General features: G+C 46.4%; 1 protein-coding gene across 3 annotated transcripts in view; it reads left to right on the forward strand.

Moving 5' to 3' along the window:
* ATN1 (atrophin 1) overlaps positions 1 to 18,268 on the forward strand; it is a 46,111-nt gene that overhangs the window by 2,915 nt on the left and 24,928 nt on the right. For 2 of the 3 annotated variants that reach the window (XM_044298956.1, XM_044298958.1), the window contains exon 1: positions 3,983 to 4,254. The exons of the other annotated variant lie outside the window; for it this stretch is intronic. The gene's annotated coding sequence lies outside the window, so the exon portion shown is untranslated. Of the gene's footprint in view, positions 1 to 3,982; positions 4,255 to 18,268 lie in introns of those variants that run through there. 3 annotated transcript variants of the gene reach the window in all.

The raw sequence follows: 18,268 nt of genomic DNA on the forward strand, positions 1-18,268 counted from the left end.
ACCCAAATACAGTGTCAGCCAGATACCCCATACAGTGTCAGCCAGAGACCCCATACAGTGTCAGCCAGAGACCCCATACAGTGTCAGCCAGAGACCCCATACAGTGTCAGCCAGAGACCCCATACAGTGCCAGCCAGAGACCCCATACAGTGCCAGCCAGAGACCCCATACGGTGCCAGCCAGAGAACCCAAATACAGTGTCAGCCAGATACCCCATACAGTGCCAGAAACCCCATACAGTGTCAGCCAGAGACCCCATACAGTGTCAGCCAGAGACCCCATACAGTGCCAGCCAGATACCCCATACAGTGTCAGCCAGAGACCCCATACAGTGCCAGCCAAAGGCCACCCAAAGATGCCAGTTACAGGCCCATATAATGACAGCTACAGACCCCATTCAGTGCCAGCTAGAGTCACTAAATGTCACTAGTCATTTATACCCCAGACAATGTCACATAGGAACCCCAATACAGAGATCCCATACAGTGCCAAAAACAGACATGGCAGGTGCCGGCAGACCCTACTTTCCATGTAATCCAGGGCCTTATGGTGCCCTGGGAAACTTGCAAAATAGGGCCTCCCTATACACCATTTTTAGATGTTTTCTCATAATTATGTCGACCCATATAATGTCACTAGATAATTTTGGGATATCCAACCCAAATCGTGCCACAATAACTAGCTGGAATACTCTGCAGCAAAATACCACTACCTAAGGAGCTCACATAATACTGTGATATGATTCCCAAATAATAATACTGTACTTATAGAAGTATTAGATTATATTTCTGTGCTGGAAATAATTACCAGATTAGGGTCCTGGATTCTTATTCCAAAGGCAACACCTGCACGGCGTTTGTATGTTCTCCTGTGTTTTCGTGCTTTTCCTCCTGGTTACCCTCGTTTCCTCCCACACTCCAAAAATATACTGATCGGTTACTTTGGGACTGAGCCTGTGAGCCCCAACCGGGACAGGCACCGGCCGGCATGATATCCTGTAGCTACATGCTTTGTAAGACTGGAATAGACACAGGTCCATGAAGTCCAACCTGCTGATTCAGAGGAAGGAAAATAACCTCTATGAGGGGATGCCAATTACCCCTTATTAAGGGAGAAAAATTCCTTCCCCACTCAGAATGAACCCCTCTACAGAAATCTAGTGCCAATAACCTGGGATATTTTTACATTCACGAAAGGTATCCGGGCCCCTTATGAACTTGTACAACGAATCAACTATCACAACCCTTGTGGCAGAGAGCTCCATAGTCTCACTGCTCTTACAGTAAAGAATCCTGTCTATAATGATGGTCTCTAGACACAGAGGACGTCATGATCACAGGCCTAGATATAACTACCATTAGACGGATCTCTGTACTGTCATTTCATATATCTGTACTTTGTAATTAGATCGCCCCTCAATCAGTTTTTTTTCCCTTACCTTCGTTGTCCTCTGCACCCGCTCATGTACTCCTATGTCCTTCTTATACCCAGGTGCCCGGTACTGTACACAGGACTGCATTTGTGGGCCAACATGATTTAGAGGCAAAACCATATTCCCAAGAGCATCTACTGTATGCCCCTTTTGGTGCATGCCACTATTTTATTAGCCTTGGCAGCAGCTGCCTGGCATTGGTCACTAAAGCTTTGTTTATTGTCCCCAAGTCTTCTTCGGCTGCCATTTTCCGCAGTATTTTACCTTTTATTATACAATTGTACGTCACCTTACATTTTGCACATGGAACTTCATGTGAACGTCAATCCCCTCCAAACCTCCCTCCGCAAGATCACAGTATCCTCCTCAGTGTTGATTACTTTGCGGAGATGGCGGTCTCTGCACAGCGCTGTGGAATACGCTTGTGCTATAGAAGTAATAATGATTTTTTTTTATTATTAAATGCTAAATTCCATGAATTTGCACCACAGTCCTCTTGTGGGGCAGAGTCCAAGAATCGTGGTGCCAAATTTTGGGGTTATTATTAAAATGAAACAGGTATTCCCGTCTTATGAAGTGGTGATCAGTGAGTGTCTGACCGCTGGAGATCTATCACAGTGTCCCCTGCTTTCCCGGCACTGTGGAAGGTATGTGCAGCTGGCCACTACCAACTGAATACGGCCAAGCCATACACAGCCTGGGCACCACTTCCCAGGTCTCAGGATCAACGGGGTTTGGACCCCATTGAACATGAATTGATGGGAATACCCCTTTAATGGGTACCTGTCACCTGGTTTGGAACCACTAAACCACCACCCTGCTGTTACACTACCAGGGTTTAGAGTCCCAAAAATGCCTGAAAAAAAAAAAAGGAAATTAAATTCAAACTTGCTGTGAGAAGAGTCCTGGACTCTTCTCCAGCAACAACAGGCGCATGGACAATGTGCGGATAAGGCCAAAGATGGTACGCCTTGCTTGTGAAGTGAGGTGTACCATCCTCGCAGTGGTGTAACTAGAAATGACTGGGCCCCACAGCAAATTTCTGATTGCCCCCCCCCCCTCCCCCAGAAACTTCAGCACAGCCCCCTCATCCCATTCAACCCCGATTCCTGTGGCTATTCAAGATCGCTCTCCCAGACGAGGCCCGTCAGCCGCTCCGTCCGTTTCCTACAGTCTCACTGTATGTAATGTCATTGTATAATATCTTTTAGTCCTCCTCCTGGGTGGGCCCCTGCTGAGTTTGGGCCCCATAACAGCCGCTTCCCCTATAGCTACGCCCGTGTAACCGTGGCTCCATCATGCACATGCTCCTGATACCACTAAAGAAGAGTCGTGGACTCTTCTCCCAGTAAGGGCTCATGCCCACGAACGTAATGGCTCCGTGGGGCAGCCGCATGCGGATCACGGACCCATTTACTTGAATGGGGTCCGCGATCCGCACCGCAAAAAAGTAATGCATGCACTACTTTTTTGCAGTGCGGAGGCACGGCCAGAAACACCACGGAGGCACACCGTAGTGCTTCCGTGGGGTTCCGATCCGTGCTTCCGCACCGCATCTCCGGTTTTCCAGACTCATTTAAGTGCAGGCTGCAATACGGCCACGGCGAGGTATCGGCCGTGTTCATGAGCCCTAAGTGATTTATGTTCTTTTGCACGGCGCATGGGTTTGCTAGGGGCAAGTTTGGAACCCTAAACCCCAGCTGCATGACGGCATGCTGGTAGTAAAGGGGCCCCCAAAACTAAATGACGGGTTCCCTTTTAATCAATGCAATTTCATACTGCTGGCCAGGGGTGTCTCTTTAGTGGGTGCAGAGGTTGCAGTTGCATCTGGCAGGACAGGAGTACTACCATCGCGGGGCCCTCACAGGTACGGACGCTTGCAGGCCGTATGCTTAAAACACTATACACTACTCCCTAGCTCGGGGGAAGTGATGCAGCATTATTTTTAGAATTCCGTATTGTTTATTGTATGCAGCTGATAATACAGCGTTGGTAAGAAGCAGGCCTTGCACACGCCATGCACGCATACATCCAGTGTAATACCTAGCGCACACACAGTTACTTTCTAGTCCTGCAGATAAATCCCCCCCCCCCCCCTTTTGTGTTAGAAATTACAGGAAGAGCAGGGGGAGAGAAAAGCGAGGAGGGGGAGAGACAGCTAGAGGGAGAATGAAAACAGTTCTGTCGCTGTGACCTCTCTCTCCTCCTTCTTTTACATATGGAGGAGACATCTTAGGCCCAAAAAACCCAACTTTGCAAGACCCCCCCCCCCTACTAAATCTGTATGCCTGTGTCTGCGAGACCCCCTCAACCAGTACTTCTGAGACCTCAAGTAACAGAGAGAGAGAGACAGAGAGGTGAGAGAGGGAGGGTTAGACAGACAGAGAGACGCAGAGAAAGAGAGGGAGGTAACAAGGCAGGGGGAGTAACCAGCAGGAGGGGGAGGGAGGGAGCAGTTTAGGAGGGGGGGAGGAGGAGGTAAAAAAAACATTTTTTTCGTCTTTTGTGGGATTTTCACTGCACAACGGATTAAAAAAAAAAAAAGCAAAAAAAAAAAAGCTTTTTTTTTTCATTCTTTCTGCCGTGTGGCTGGTTTCTCCCGCACCCCCTTTTCCTTTTGGCCCGAGCCAGCATCGCAGGCACAGAAAACCCTAGGCACGATGATTCGTCGGGGCTCCCACGGCGATGTTCCGCTTGGCCCTGGATGATTGCGAACGTCTCCTCCGGAGGGGTCTGGAATGCTGCAAATTTAAAGGCGAGAGACAGAGAGAGAGAGATACATGAGGAATCGCAGCCTCCTGCGCCCCGAATCCTTTTGTTAGGTGGGTGCCGCTGCGCTCGTTCTGGATCCTTCCAGAGATTCGTGAGCCGAGATTGAGCTGGAGGTGTAAAGAGATTTACACACGTACACACGCGTATCTATGTAACGATCCAGCCGAAGGGGACCGGGGGGGGGGAGCTCAGGCGACACGCTACATGAGACACATATGAAGCCATTGATCACGGAGGTGGACGGGAAAGACATTGAACACACAGACATACAAAGATACACACACACCCCCCTCCTGTGGGATCCCCTGCGTGTACACACCCCCGGCACCAACATACACAACTGCGCAGTACACATGGAGGGGTAACTCGTGCACTCACTATCTGCCCCTGCGCTCAACAGCTTGCAATCTACATGGAGCGAACACAGGAGAGGCCTATGAAGGGGAGCAGGTATTGCTAGATTTCTGGAATACTGCTGAAGGGTTGGTGCAATTAAATGTATACTGTTTCTTTAAATATTTCACCATGTTACCAGAGATAATTGTATAGAAATCTGTTCCTATAGAAGGAGTCGACTGGTCGGCCCCGCTGTGTATGGCTCTACGAGCAGATCATGCCATGAAATGTGTAATGTACCGCGTGCACCGCTACGTTCAGATATGTGGACTGTTGTGCGAATACCCAAATGGGTATCGCTCCGTGTGGTGTGTGCGCAGACTGAGGTCAGGTGAGGTTTGCAGAGTTGTGACTGATGCTGTATGGAAATGTTACATCAGGACAGAATAATCGCGAAAAAACTGTAAATCTAAGTCTTTGAGTCATCCTCTTCTGACGAGCTGCTCAGCCCTATCCGTTTCTAGGAAAGCTGAGTGACAGTCCATATAGCCACTGTCACAACTCCTGCCGAGGTGGTTACCCACCTTACCTGCATTCCTGAATGGCAGATCAGTCAAGCTATGCCCACCCTGCTCCTGTATCGGGCTTCGGGAAAGCTGGGGTGCAGGGTATATTGGTGCTCTGACAGCTCGTGCTTTATATTTGCAATGTCTAATGCTTATATGATGTCCATTCCATGCAGATTATTCATGATTAGTATGTGTCGGGGGAACGTTGATCACCCTAAAAATGACAGATGTGTCTGATGTTTTTTGAACTGTTGTTGCGTACACACAAGGGTGGACGTAGAGTAATGGGGTGCCATAGCAAAACTGAAAATGGGGTCTCCACCAATGTTTGCTAATTTTACGACCACCGACTTCTCTTTTTGGTCCAGTCGTCACCCTTGTTTGCGATGGATGGGGGCTCACGTAGGAAGCGGGGAGCCTGATCTGAAGCCTCTCCTTCTCACATGCCCCAGCGACGCTGCCATCTCTGTACTCCCTAGAGTATGCAGAATATACAAAATGCCATGTGAATCAGACAGACACGTCCAAAAGATTGGGAAACAGAGCCCCAAATCATGGTACTCCTGTTCCCCATTCTTGATGGAAGGTGGACCACCCATGCATGATCATTCTCCACTGAAGTGACTGGGATCCATGTAGACCTCCATCCACTAGAACCACCACAGAGCCTGAAAAAGGGGGTCTCATACCTCATTCTCAAATGGAGAGGTGGCCAAACATGTACAAACACTAACTATCCAGTGGCCTTTCCCTTCCATTACAGTGCCCACCTCTCCTGAGGGAATGAGGAAGAAGACTTCCATATTGGAAGGATTGTTGGGGCGGGGGCACAGCGGCTAGGTCCACTCACTGATCGAATATGGAGGTTCTCCTAGCTTCTATGAGAGCCTCAATGCAATGTCTGGACCCTCAATGATCACAATTTATAGTTCTTTTCTCTTTACATGCGATAGAGGGACCTTTTGGACCTCCTCGGCCCAGGTGAGGTCACAACCTTTAGGACTCTTATAGTTCTGCTCCTGGCTCCCAAACATGCACAAACACTTTTACCATCCAGTGCCCATTTCCTTCCATGAGAGTGCCCACCTCTACTGTGGGGTTGAGGAAGAAGACTTCCATATGCTCAGGATTGTTGGGGGCACGGTGGCTCAAACATAGAGGTTCTCCTTGCTCCAATCAGAGGTATAACTTGAAGCCCCCATGCAATGTCTGTTACAGGACCCCCAAGAATCACAATTGATATATTGTTCATCTCCTTACATGGGGTACAGGACGTCCTCAGACTGTACGGCCCCGGTGAGGCCACAACTTTTACACTTCTTATAATTATGCCCCTGGCTCCCATTCACATCAGTGGAGTGTTACCATGCATTTACAGTGACTTCTACATAAAGATTGCACCCACCCGTTCTTGAGATCAGTGGGGTGTAAGCAGCTGCAAATCACATGTTTATGACCTGTCTGCATTCTCATAACACTTATTCTGAGCTTTTATATTCCACAATAAACTAAGTGCATGCGATTAAGAGAGATGCCTTACTTTTTAGGGGGAAGTGCATCTTCATCACCTTCTAGCAACCTGTCATTCATCTTTCCCTGCAGGAACTCTGTAAATGTTCTCAAAACTTCTCAGGCACCAGAAAATCTGTCTAGGGAAATAGAGGGAGATGAAGCTGCAGATTCCACTTCTCTCGCCCTCTGAGACTTCATACTGGGAGAGGGGAGGAGGAGCAGCATGGAGCTGGAAGATATCTGATTAGTTCAGAGTGCTAGCATCACACCAGGAAGGGCCCACCTGTACAGCAGGTACGGGGAAACATATATATACAGTACAGACCAAAAGTTTGGACACACCTTCTCATTCAAAGAGTTTTCTTTATTTTCATGACTATGAAAATTGTAGATTCACACTGAAGGCATCAAAACTGTGAATTAACACATGTGGAATTATATACATAACAAAAAAGTGTGAAACAACTGAAAATATGTCATATTCTAGGTTCTTCAAAGTAGCCACCTTTTGCTTTGATTACTGCTTTGCACACTCTTGGCATTCTCTTGATGAACTTCAAGAGGTAGTCACCTGAAATGGTTTTCACTTCACAGGTGTGCCCTGTCAGGTTTAATAAGTGGGGTTGGGACCATCAGTTGCTTTGTGGAGAAGTCAGGTGGATACACAGCTGATAGTCCTACTGAATAGACTGTTAGAATTTGTATTATGGCAAGAAAAAAGCAGCAAAGTAAAGAAAAACGAGTGGCCATCATTACTTTAAGAAATGAAGGTCAGTCAGTCCGAAAAATTGGGAAAACTTTGAAAGTAAGGGCTATTTGACCATGAAGGAGAGTGATGGGGTGCTGCGCCAGATGACCTGGCCTCCACAGTCACCTGAACCCAATCGAGACTGTTTGGGGTGAGCTGGACCGCAGAGTGAAGGCAAAAGGGCCAACAAGTGCTAAGCATCTCTGGGAACTCCTTCAAGACTGTTGGAAGACCATTTCAGGTGACTACCTCTTGAAGCTCATCAAGAGAATGCCAAGAGTGTGCAAAGCAGTAATCAAAGCAAAAGGTGGCTACTTTGAAGAACCTAGAATATGACATATTTTCAGTTGTTTCACACTTGTTTGTTATGTATATAATTTCACATGTGTTAATTCATAGTTTTGATGCCTTCATAGTCATGAAAATAAAGAAAACTCTTTGAATGAGAAGGTGTGTCCAAACTTTTGGTCTGTACTGTATATATATATATATTATAAAGTATGTATTCTAGTGTCAGATCCTCCTTAATATTTAAAGTAGCTGTATATAACAGACAGCCCCTTTAATGGTTTTATATGTAAAGGAATTCATTTGTAATTACTGCATTAATTAAGAGTTCTTAGAGGAGGTCTTCCATAAATTCAGGCCTCTGTATGTTATGGAGTCTTTTGCATTCCATAATACAGCTCATCTAGTTGGTGGCACTGTAATAGTTGGATTGCTTTTAACTCGCAACATGCAGTCTCACAGAAAGAGAGAGAAACTGCATGCAATCCCCTCTCACAGCATGCAGTCTCACAGAGAGAGAGAGATATTGCAGCTGCATGCCCCTCGCCTCTAACAGGCTGCAGTCTCACAGAGAGAAACTGCAGCTACATGCTCCTCCCTCTCACATTATAGAGAGAGAGAGAGAGAAACTGCAACTGCAGCCCCATCCCCTTTTACAAGATGCAGTCTCAGAGAGAGAGAGAGAGAGAGAGAGAGACAAACAGCAGCTGCATCCCCTTCCCTCTCACAGCATGCAGTCTCATGGGCAGAGAGAGAAAGAGAAACTGCAGCTGCATGCTCCTCCCCTCTCACAGACAGAGAGAGAGAGAGAGAAACTGCAGCTGCATGCTCCTCCCCTCTCACAGACAGAGAGAGAGAGAAACTGCAGCTGCATGCTCCTCCCCTCTCACAGACAGAGAGAGAGAGAGAAACTGCAGCTGCATGCTCCTCCCCTCTCACAGACAGAGAGAGAGAGAGAAACTGCAGCTGCATGCTCCTCCCCTCTCACAGACAGAGAGAGAAACTGCAGCTGCATGCTCCTCCCCTCTCACAGACAGAGAGAGAGAGAAACTGCAGCTGCATGCTCCTCCCCTCTCACAGACAGAGAGAGAGACAGAGAGAGAGAGAGAAACTGCAGCTGCATGCTCCTCCCCTCTCACAGACAGAGAGAGAGAGAGAGAAACTGCAGCTGCTTCTCTCCCTCATTATAGGGATCAGTAGGGGATTTAGCACTCGGATCCCCACAGATCTCAACTTTTGATACAGTATGTCTCTATGACATATCAAACATTTTGTAAAAAGTTAGTGACCCTTTAAAGTTGTCCTGTAATTATTATAAACATTGTCATTGTCATCATACCGATGATATTGAACATGTCTGATCACTGACCCAGAAACAAGCGCAGTGTGCTCAGTCTGCCTCATCGTCAAATATCCCCCAAAACAAAATAACAATCAGTCCCATATAAATGTGATGTATTACAATTGATCATTTCGGATGGTTTCAGTATCATAGAAGTAGCAATTATTACTAACGGACGCCATTTATGGTCAGGTTGTTAAAGAATCACTAAATCTAAATTCAGCAGCTCATAAAAATCTAGCGGTATTATAAGAAGAACGCCTATAAATGACCTTTATTTATAAGAATCATTACTTTTATTCTTTCTTTTATAAAAAGGAAAGTGGTTGTCGCTCACTGAAAACTGATGGTTAGCGAGTATTGTATCACGAAGCATACTGTGGGGTTTTGCTCTGGTAGACAGGATTAGCGGACGCAGTATAGAGGCAACAACAAGTTCTTTGGATCAAACAGTTCAGTGTTTTATTCACACTTTAGGCATATGACAAAACAAGCAGTCATAATCAAACACAAAGTCACCTTGCGGTGTTGGTGGTAATTCACACCATGCGGCAATTCTGCCTCAAAAAATCCTTGACCATAGCAGCACCAACCTGTTTTCATGCCAAACGGGTAGCAAGTCTTCATCCAGACAGAAGGCTCCCAGATCCAAACACAGAGACACAGCTTCTGAACCCAGCTGCCTATTTAAGGACAGCCAGGTGCTGCCAAAACCCGGACCGCAACATAAAATCTGGTCCGGTATTTCACCTCACCTGGCTGTAAATCAGTCCAGCAGCACATGCTGGGAGGAAAATACCTGTTTTCCCAGACAAACACAAGACAGACAGTGTACCCAGGACAGGACATCCGCATTTCCCTGTAACCGGCCTGCCCTGTATTCCACCGGAAAAGTAAAAGTTTTGTAGGGAGAGAAACCATCGGGTGACCCGGGCATTTCTGTCCTTGGCCTGGCTCATCCACTTGAGAGGGGAGTGATCAGTCACCAGGCGGAATTTTCTCTCCAATAAATGATAGCGGAGAGACTTGAGTGCCCACTTGATAGCAAGGCACTCTCTCTCCACTAAACTATACCGGGTCTCGGCTGGGGTGAGCTTACGGCTGAGGAAGACAACGGGATGCTCCTCTCTGTTGACTTTCTGAGAAGCATCGGTCTGTACTATAAACTCCCTTTTGAAGTCGGGCGTCACCAAAACCGGGGACCCGCACAGGGCCGACTTCAAAGTGGAGAAAGCCTCCTCCGCCCGATCATCCTAGCGAACCATCATTTTCTTGTGTCCCTTCAAGAGTCCTGTCAAGGGTGCCGATAGAGTAGCAAAGTGGGGAACAAACAAATGTAATAGCCCACCATTCCCAGGAATTACTTTATTTGCCTAGTGGTGACAGGTCGGGCCAATTCCGTATCGCCTCTATTTTGTTCACTTGGGGTTTGATGACTCTGCGCCCAATGACATACCCCAGGTACATAGTCTCTTCTAACCTTATCGCACATTTTTTGGGGTTAGCGGTTAGGCCAGCCTTCCGAAGGGAGTCCACTACAGCCTGCACTTTGGGTAGGTGACTTTCCCAGTCGGTACTGTGGATGACAATATCGTCCAGGTAAGCCGAAGCGTACCGACGATGTGGACGATGCACAATGTCCATTAGTCACTGAAAAGTGGCGGGGGCGCCATGCAGACCAAAGGGTAAGAACTTATATTGATACAGACCCTCAGGCGTGATTAAGTCAGTTTTCTCTTTGGCAGCCTCCGTTAAGGGCACCTGCCAGTACCCTTTCGTGAGGTCCAAAACAGAAAAATACCGGGCTTGTCCTAACCTCTCGAAGTGCTCATCCACCTGGGGCATGCAATACGCACCAAATTCGGAAACCTCGTTACGTTTTAGAAAGTCGCTACAAAACCGCAACGTCCCGTCCAGCTTGGGTATCAATGCTATAGGACTGGCCCACTCACTTTTTGACTCCTCAATGACGTCTAACTGCAAAATTTGCTGGGCCTATGAGATCCATAGCTATTCGGTCAAACGGTACTTCGATAATCAGGAGAGGTACTAGGGGACTACGGAAATGTGACTGGGGGCTAGTTATCTGGCAGGTCAGGCAAGACTTACAAAACTCTTCCACTTCTTTGAATATGCTGGGCTAGTAAATCCACTGTAGAATACGATCCTGAGATTTCTGCAGCCCCAGGTGATCACCAAGAACGTGTTGGTGGGCTAGATCTAACACAAGCTTGCGATAATCCTTGGGGACCACCAATTGTTCAATAGGTCCACCGCGTAGTTGGTTTACCCGATACAACATATCCTGATGAACCACAAAACGGGGAAACACTGACTCTGCCCCATGAACCACAAAACGGGGAAACACTGACTCTGCCCCAGGTTGTTGTGGTTCACCATCTATTATTAACACATAATCCCAGGCGCGTGATAGGGTTGGGTCCCGACGTTGGGGGGTAGCAAAATTTGCCCTGGAAAAATTGAGGTCTGCCAATTCAGGACCCGGCAGCAAGTCCTCCACATCTCCCACCATCACACTTAGCGGGGTTGTCTCCCCCTTTTCCACCAAAGTGGCGGTCACCCCTACCGCTGGCCCTTTGGTCTCAGGTTCCCAGGGTTCTGGTCTCCCCCCTGAGCCAGGCCACTCTGCTAGGGTTACCCCTGTCTCATGAGCATCAGTCACTCTCATAGCAGGCCACAATGCCGGGAAGCCAGGGAAGTCTCTCCCTATTATGCATCATAATGTAGATATGTGGCGACAGCCACCTCGTGGGTCCATCTACCGGCCACCGTAGTTAGAGACACCAGCACGGTGGGGTAGTCTTTGTGGATGCACATCACCCCGACTTTCTGGCCAGTATACTCAGGGGACCGCACCAGGGTAGCCCTTACTAGGGTCACCAGACTCCCTGAGTCCAGCAGAGCCTCCGCCGGAGTGTCTCCCACTTCCACCAGCCATGGCCAGGCTCCTGACACCGCCAGCAGACTATCGAAGCCAGGTCTGCAGTGGGTACATCCAGACAGAACCCTCCTTTAGATTCCTGGTAGCTTCACAGCGTTCGACCAGGTCCACCATCTCAAGGGCATTGCCAGGAGACACCTGACCGATACAGTGCTGGAGAGGGTATGGCAAAGCCCTCCAGAACATATTGGCCAACAGACGATCCAGCATAGCAGTGGGACTCAGCACGTCAGGCTGTAGCCATTTTTGCAAGAGGTGAAGTAAGTTATAATATTGGGATCTTGCAGGCTCAGCCAGGTTGATCCCCCACTGATGCAACTGCTGGGCCCGGACCAACACATTTACCCCCAGTCTTGCCAGAATCTCACCCTTGACTTTCTGGTAGTCGGCCGCTTCATCGTCCGGCAAGTCTGAATACACCCGCTGGGAATCGGATGCCAGGAACAGAGCAACGACCTCAGCCCCATGGTCACGGGGTAGCTTTTCCCTGATGGCCACTTTCTCGTACATCGCCAGGTAGGTTTCGATGTAGTCTGTGGGGTTTATCTTAGGAATAGAGGCACGGACTGCTTTCTGGGCATCGTGGACGCTCGGGGTTGCTCCTGCTGTCTGCAAAGCTATCGTGTTGTAGCAGCAACTGGTTAGTCTTCTGCTGCTGCTTATTAGCCTCACGTTGCTGCAGGTTTGTCTCCCACTGCTGCAGATTAGCCTCCATGAGGGCCTTTACAACAGCCTCCATTTTGTCGTGGGGCACTGGTTGTAATACAGGTGGTTAAATGTATGACATACAACTTTGCCTGAAAAATGCTGAAACAAAAAAACAAACAAAAAAAAACGGCGTTCACGCCAGCCTCACTACTAATGCCCGCATTGTCCACCAATTGTGGGGTTTTGCTCTGGTAGACAGGATTAGCGGACGCAGTATAGAGGCAACAACAAGCTCTTTGGATCAAACAGTTTAGTGTTTTATTCACACTTTAGGCAAGTGACAAAACGAGCAGTCATAATCAAACAAAAAGTAAGCTTGTGGTGTTGGTGGCAATTCTGCCTCAAAGAGTCCTTGACCATAGCAGCACCAACCTGTTTTCACGACAAACAGGTAGTAAGCCTTCATCCAGACACAAGGCTCCCAGATCCCAACACAGAGACATGGCTTCTAAGCCCAGCTGCCTATTTAAGGACAGCCAGGTGCTGCTAAAACCCACCCCGGCACTTCAAATCCGGTCCGGTATATGACCTCACCTGGCTGTAAATCAGCCTAGCAGCACATGCTGGGAGGAAAATACCTGTTTTCCCAGACAAAACCTCTCACTGTGTCACAATACGTTTAGGAGCCGAGAAATTATACACAAAATCCAGGATTTCTCCAGGTTTATGTATTTTATAAATTCCACAAATGTCTGATTTTCATCATTTTCAAGATCTCTACATGCTGTCAGTGAATGGTGTGGTCTATTATAAATACACAATACTGTTATCTGGGAACTGCAGGGCAGAAGCGTTTTGTACTGTTTTCAAGCCATTATATGTTACTGTCATTTGGGAACTGTATGGCGGTATTATGCATACCTGTTTTATTTGGACCATGCATAGGGGTATAGTTCTTATTTAGACTCTGTGTGACCCTGTTATATAGGTGCTCTATGGCACTGTCGGGGGACTAAGTATGGTGTTATTGTTTTGGTTGTTTTGTAGAATTATTTGGACACTACATGGCACTGCTATTCATGCTCTGTATGGTAATATCTGAAGGATTGTTCTTATTATATTATATATATTATATAAGTTTTACTTACCTGAATAAGGTCTGCTTCACATATATCAGTTGTGCCCAGCCAGCCGTTTTAGGTCGGGAGTTGGACACAACTGATATATGTGTATGTGCACTTAGTGCACAGATCCAGGATCTATACACTGATAGCACCGGTCAGTAAAACCTTTCCTTCCTGCACACCAGTAGAAATGGCCTTGCGGTTCGCCCAGCGGTCGATTTGCGGCGAATCGTTATGCCTATCCCATGGGATAGGCATAAGGCCATCCTTCATATAAGATAGGGCCAGGGTCTATCCATAGTATTTAGTATATTGGGCAGACTAGATGGGCCAAATGGTTCTTATCTGCCGACACATTCTATGTTTCTATGCAAACATATGGCAATGTTTGCATGGTCCATATTCTTTTGCATTGCGCCGAACTTTGACCCATGACACATCCATCAGGTGGAACAGGACAGCCAATTAAGACGTTTCAGCACATGGACATACCCCCACCCCATAACAGAACCCGATCTGGCAGCCATTTTACATTCTGTGTTTTGCCAGTGTAGGGAGAGGTTGCTTTGTGGAGCAGGGACAGACTGTTAGGGACACCAAACGCTAGCTAATAAGGCCACAAAAGTCATTTTAAGGACTGGTATAGGTGTGCTATCGATAGGTGTGATATACTTATAATATACTTTCTAACATAGAAAGTATATTATAGTACATTTGCATTGTGCAGCAGTTGTGTGCGGTTCTGCTGCGATACTGCAGGAATATAGAGGGACAAGCGCTATTGGAACAACTATTTGCAATGGGTGTGATATACCTGTTGCCCCCAAAGAACTGATTGAGGGGTGCAAAATACCTGCTTCCACAAAATACTGATTAAGGGGTTTGATATACCTGCTTCCACAAAATACTGATTGAGGGGTGCGATATACCTGCTTCTACCAAATATTGATTGAGGCCTGCGATATACCTGCTTCCACAAAATACTGATTGAGGGGTGCGATATACCTGCTTCCACAAAATACTGATTGAGGGGTGCGATATACCTGCTTCCACAAAATACTGATTGAGGGGTGCGATATACCTGCTTCCACCAAATATTGATTAAGGGGTTCTATATACCTGCTTCCACAAAATACAGATTGAGGAATGCGATATACCTGCTTCCACAAAATACTGATTATGGGGTGCGATATACCTGTTCCACAAAATATTGATTGAGGCATGCGATACACCTGCTTCCACAAAATACTGATTAAGGGGTTTGATAAACCTGCTTTCACAAAATACTGATTGAGGGGTGCGATAAACCTGCTTCCACCAAATATTGATTAAGGGGTTCTATATACCTGCTTCCACAAAATACAGATTGAGGGGTGCGATATACCTGCTTCCACAAAATACTGATTAAGGGGTGCGATATACCTGTTCCACCAAATATTGATTGAGGGGTGCGATACACCTGCTTCCACCAAATATTGATTGAGGCCTGCGATATACCTGCTTCCACAAAATACAGATTGAGGCCTGCGATACACCTGCTTCCACAAAAATACTGATTGAGGGGTGCAATATACCTGCTTCTACCAATTATTAAGGGGTGCGATATACCTGCTTCCCCAAAATACTGATGAAGGGGTTTGATATACCTGCTTCCACAAAATACAGATTGATTGGTGCGATATACCTGCTTCCACCAAATTTTGATTGAGGCCTGCGATACACCTGCTTCTACAAAATACTGATTAAGGGGATTGATACACCTGCTTCAACCAAATATTGATTGAGTCCTGCGATACACCTGCTTCCACAAAATACTGATTGAGGCCTGCGATATACCTGCTTCCACAAAATACTGATTGAGGCCTGCGATACACCTGCTTCCACAAAAATACTAATTGAGGGGTGCGATATACCTGTTTCCACCAAATATTGATTAAGGGGTTCTATATACCTGCTTCAACAAAATACTAATTGAGGGGTGCGATGTACCTGCTTCCACCAAATATTGATTAAGGGGTTCTATATACCTGCTTCCACAAAATACTGATTAAGGGGTTTGATATACCTGCTTCTACAAAATACTGATTGAAGTGTGCGATATACCTGCTCCCAAAAAATACAGAATAAGAGGTCTGATATACCTACTTTCACAAAATACAGACTGAGGGTTGCGATATACCTGCTTCCATCAAATATTTATTAAGGGGATTGAAATCACCTGCTTTCACCAAATATTAATTGAGGCCTGCGATATACCTGCTTCCGTAAATAACTGATTAAGGTGTTTGATATACCTGGTTCCACAAAATATAGATTGAGGGGTGCGATATACCTGCTTCCACCAAATATTAATTAAGGGATTCTATATACCTGCTTTCACAAAATACTGATTGAGTGGTGCGATATACCTGCTTCAACAAAATACTGATTAATGGGATTGATACACCTGCTTCCACCAAAAATTGAATGACGCCTGCGATACACCTGCTTCCACAAAATACTGATTGAGGGGTGCGATATACCTGCTTCCACCAAATAATAATTAAGGGGTGCTATATACCTGCTTTCACAAAATACTGATTATGGGGATTGATATACCTGCTTCCACCAAATATTGATTGAGGCCTGCGATACACCTGCTTCCACAAAATACTGATTGAGGGGTGCGATATACCTGCTTCCACAAAATACTGATTAAGGGGTTTGATATACCTGCTTCCACAAAATACTGATTGAATTATATTGTGCAGCAGTTGTGTGCGGTTCTGCTGCAATACTGCAGGCATATAGAGGGACAAGCGCTATTGGAACAACTATTTGCAATGGGTGTGATATACCTGTAGCCCCCAAAGAATTGATTGAGGGGTGCAAAATACCTGCTTCCACAAAATACTGATTAAGGGGTTTGATATACCTGCTTCCACCAAATATTGACTGAGGCCTGCGATACACCTGCTTCCACAAAATACTGATTGAGAGGTTCTATATGCCTGCTTCCACAAAATACTGATTGAGGGGTGCGATACACCTGCTTCCACCAAATATTGATTAAGGGGTTCTATATATCTGTTTCCACAAAATAATGATTGAGGGTTGCGATATACCTGCTTCCACCAAATACTGATTGAGGCCTGCAATACACCTGGTTCCACAAAATACTAATTGAGGGGTGTGATATACCTGCTTCCACAAAATACTGATTAAGGGGTTTGATATACCTGCTTCCACAAAATACAGATCGAGGGGTGTGATATACCTGCCTCCACCAAATATTGATTAAGGGGTTCTATATACCTGCTTCCACCAAATATTGATCGAGGGGTGCGATATACCTGCTTCCACAAAATACAGATCGAGGGGTGTGATATACCTGCCTCCACCAAATATTGATTAAGGGGTTCTATATACCTGCTTCCACCAAATATTGATCGAGGGGTGCGATATACCTGCTTCCACAAAATACTGATTAAGGGGTGCGATATACCTACTTCCACCAAATATTGATTGAGGCTTACGATATACATGATTATTCTATCAAAAACAGATGTATATAGATACTTAAAGGTCATGTGCAAGTGCAAAACTAAAAAAAATATTCTGAACTAAGTGTCATGATCTGTACAGCGGCGCCCAGGGATCTCACTTCACTTACTATTATCCCTGGGCGCCGCTCCGTTCTCCTGCTATGCCCTCCGGTATGTTCGGTCACTGGGTTATAGTCGGAGGAGATTTAGGGGACTTGGCTATAGTGGGAGGAGACTGCCCGTGTTTTCCTGGGCGTCTCCTTCTCCTAGGCTGTAGCGCTGGCCAATCGCAGCACAGAGCTCACAGCCTGGGAGAAAAAACCTCCCAGGCTGTGAGCTCTGCGCTGCGATTGGCCAGCGCTACAGCCTGGGAGAAGAAGACTCCCAGGAAAACAAGGGCAGTCTCCTCCCACTATAACCAAGTCCCCTAAATCTCCTCCGACTATAAGGTCCTCTTTAAATTCTTCTTATAAAAAACCTGAAAACACAGGCTAGCTATACAACAACTCACAGGGTAAGCGAACAATAATAAATGTGGTTTCCAGTACGTCACTAACTTGTAGAGAAACCGCACTTCCGGCTCCAAATTTGGATTAGAATACGGGGCATCAGAAAAGGAAAAGGAAAAGATAATGCAGGCATGTATGTACAATTAAGGTGACTACAGTGCACTAAAGCAGATATATCCAATCCCGGACAACCCCTTTAACAAACAGTAAAAAAAATCCCTACACCATGCCCGTTCTGCCGGTTACTTGTGCACTGGATGTTGCAGCATTATATGTGGACATTATAGGAAAGTACAGGATAATGTATGACGGTATTATATAGTCACTGAATATCAGTAGTGCCTGGATACTATGTGGCAGTATTATGTGGGTACAGCATGGTAGTACTATTTGTATACTACTTTGAGGTATTCTTTGGTAATGTATAGTGCTGTGTAGGAATGAGAGAGAAGGACCTGCACGAAGTGTGATGACATCACCATGTGCTACCAGCGTGATCACG

Source organism: Bufo gargarizans, chromosome 6 (assembly GCF_014858855.1).
Source record: "Bufo gargarizans isolate SCDJY-AF-19 chromosome 6, ASM1485885v1, whole genome shotgun sequence".
NCBI lineage: Eukaryota > Metazoa > Chordata > Amphibia > Anura > Bufonidae > Bufo > Bufo gargarizans.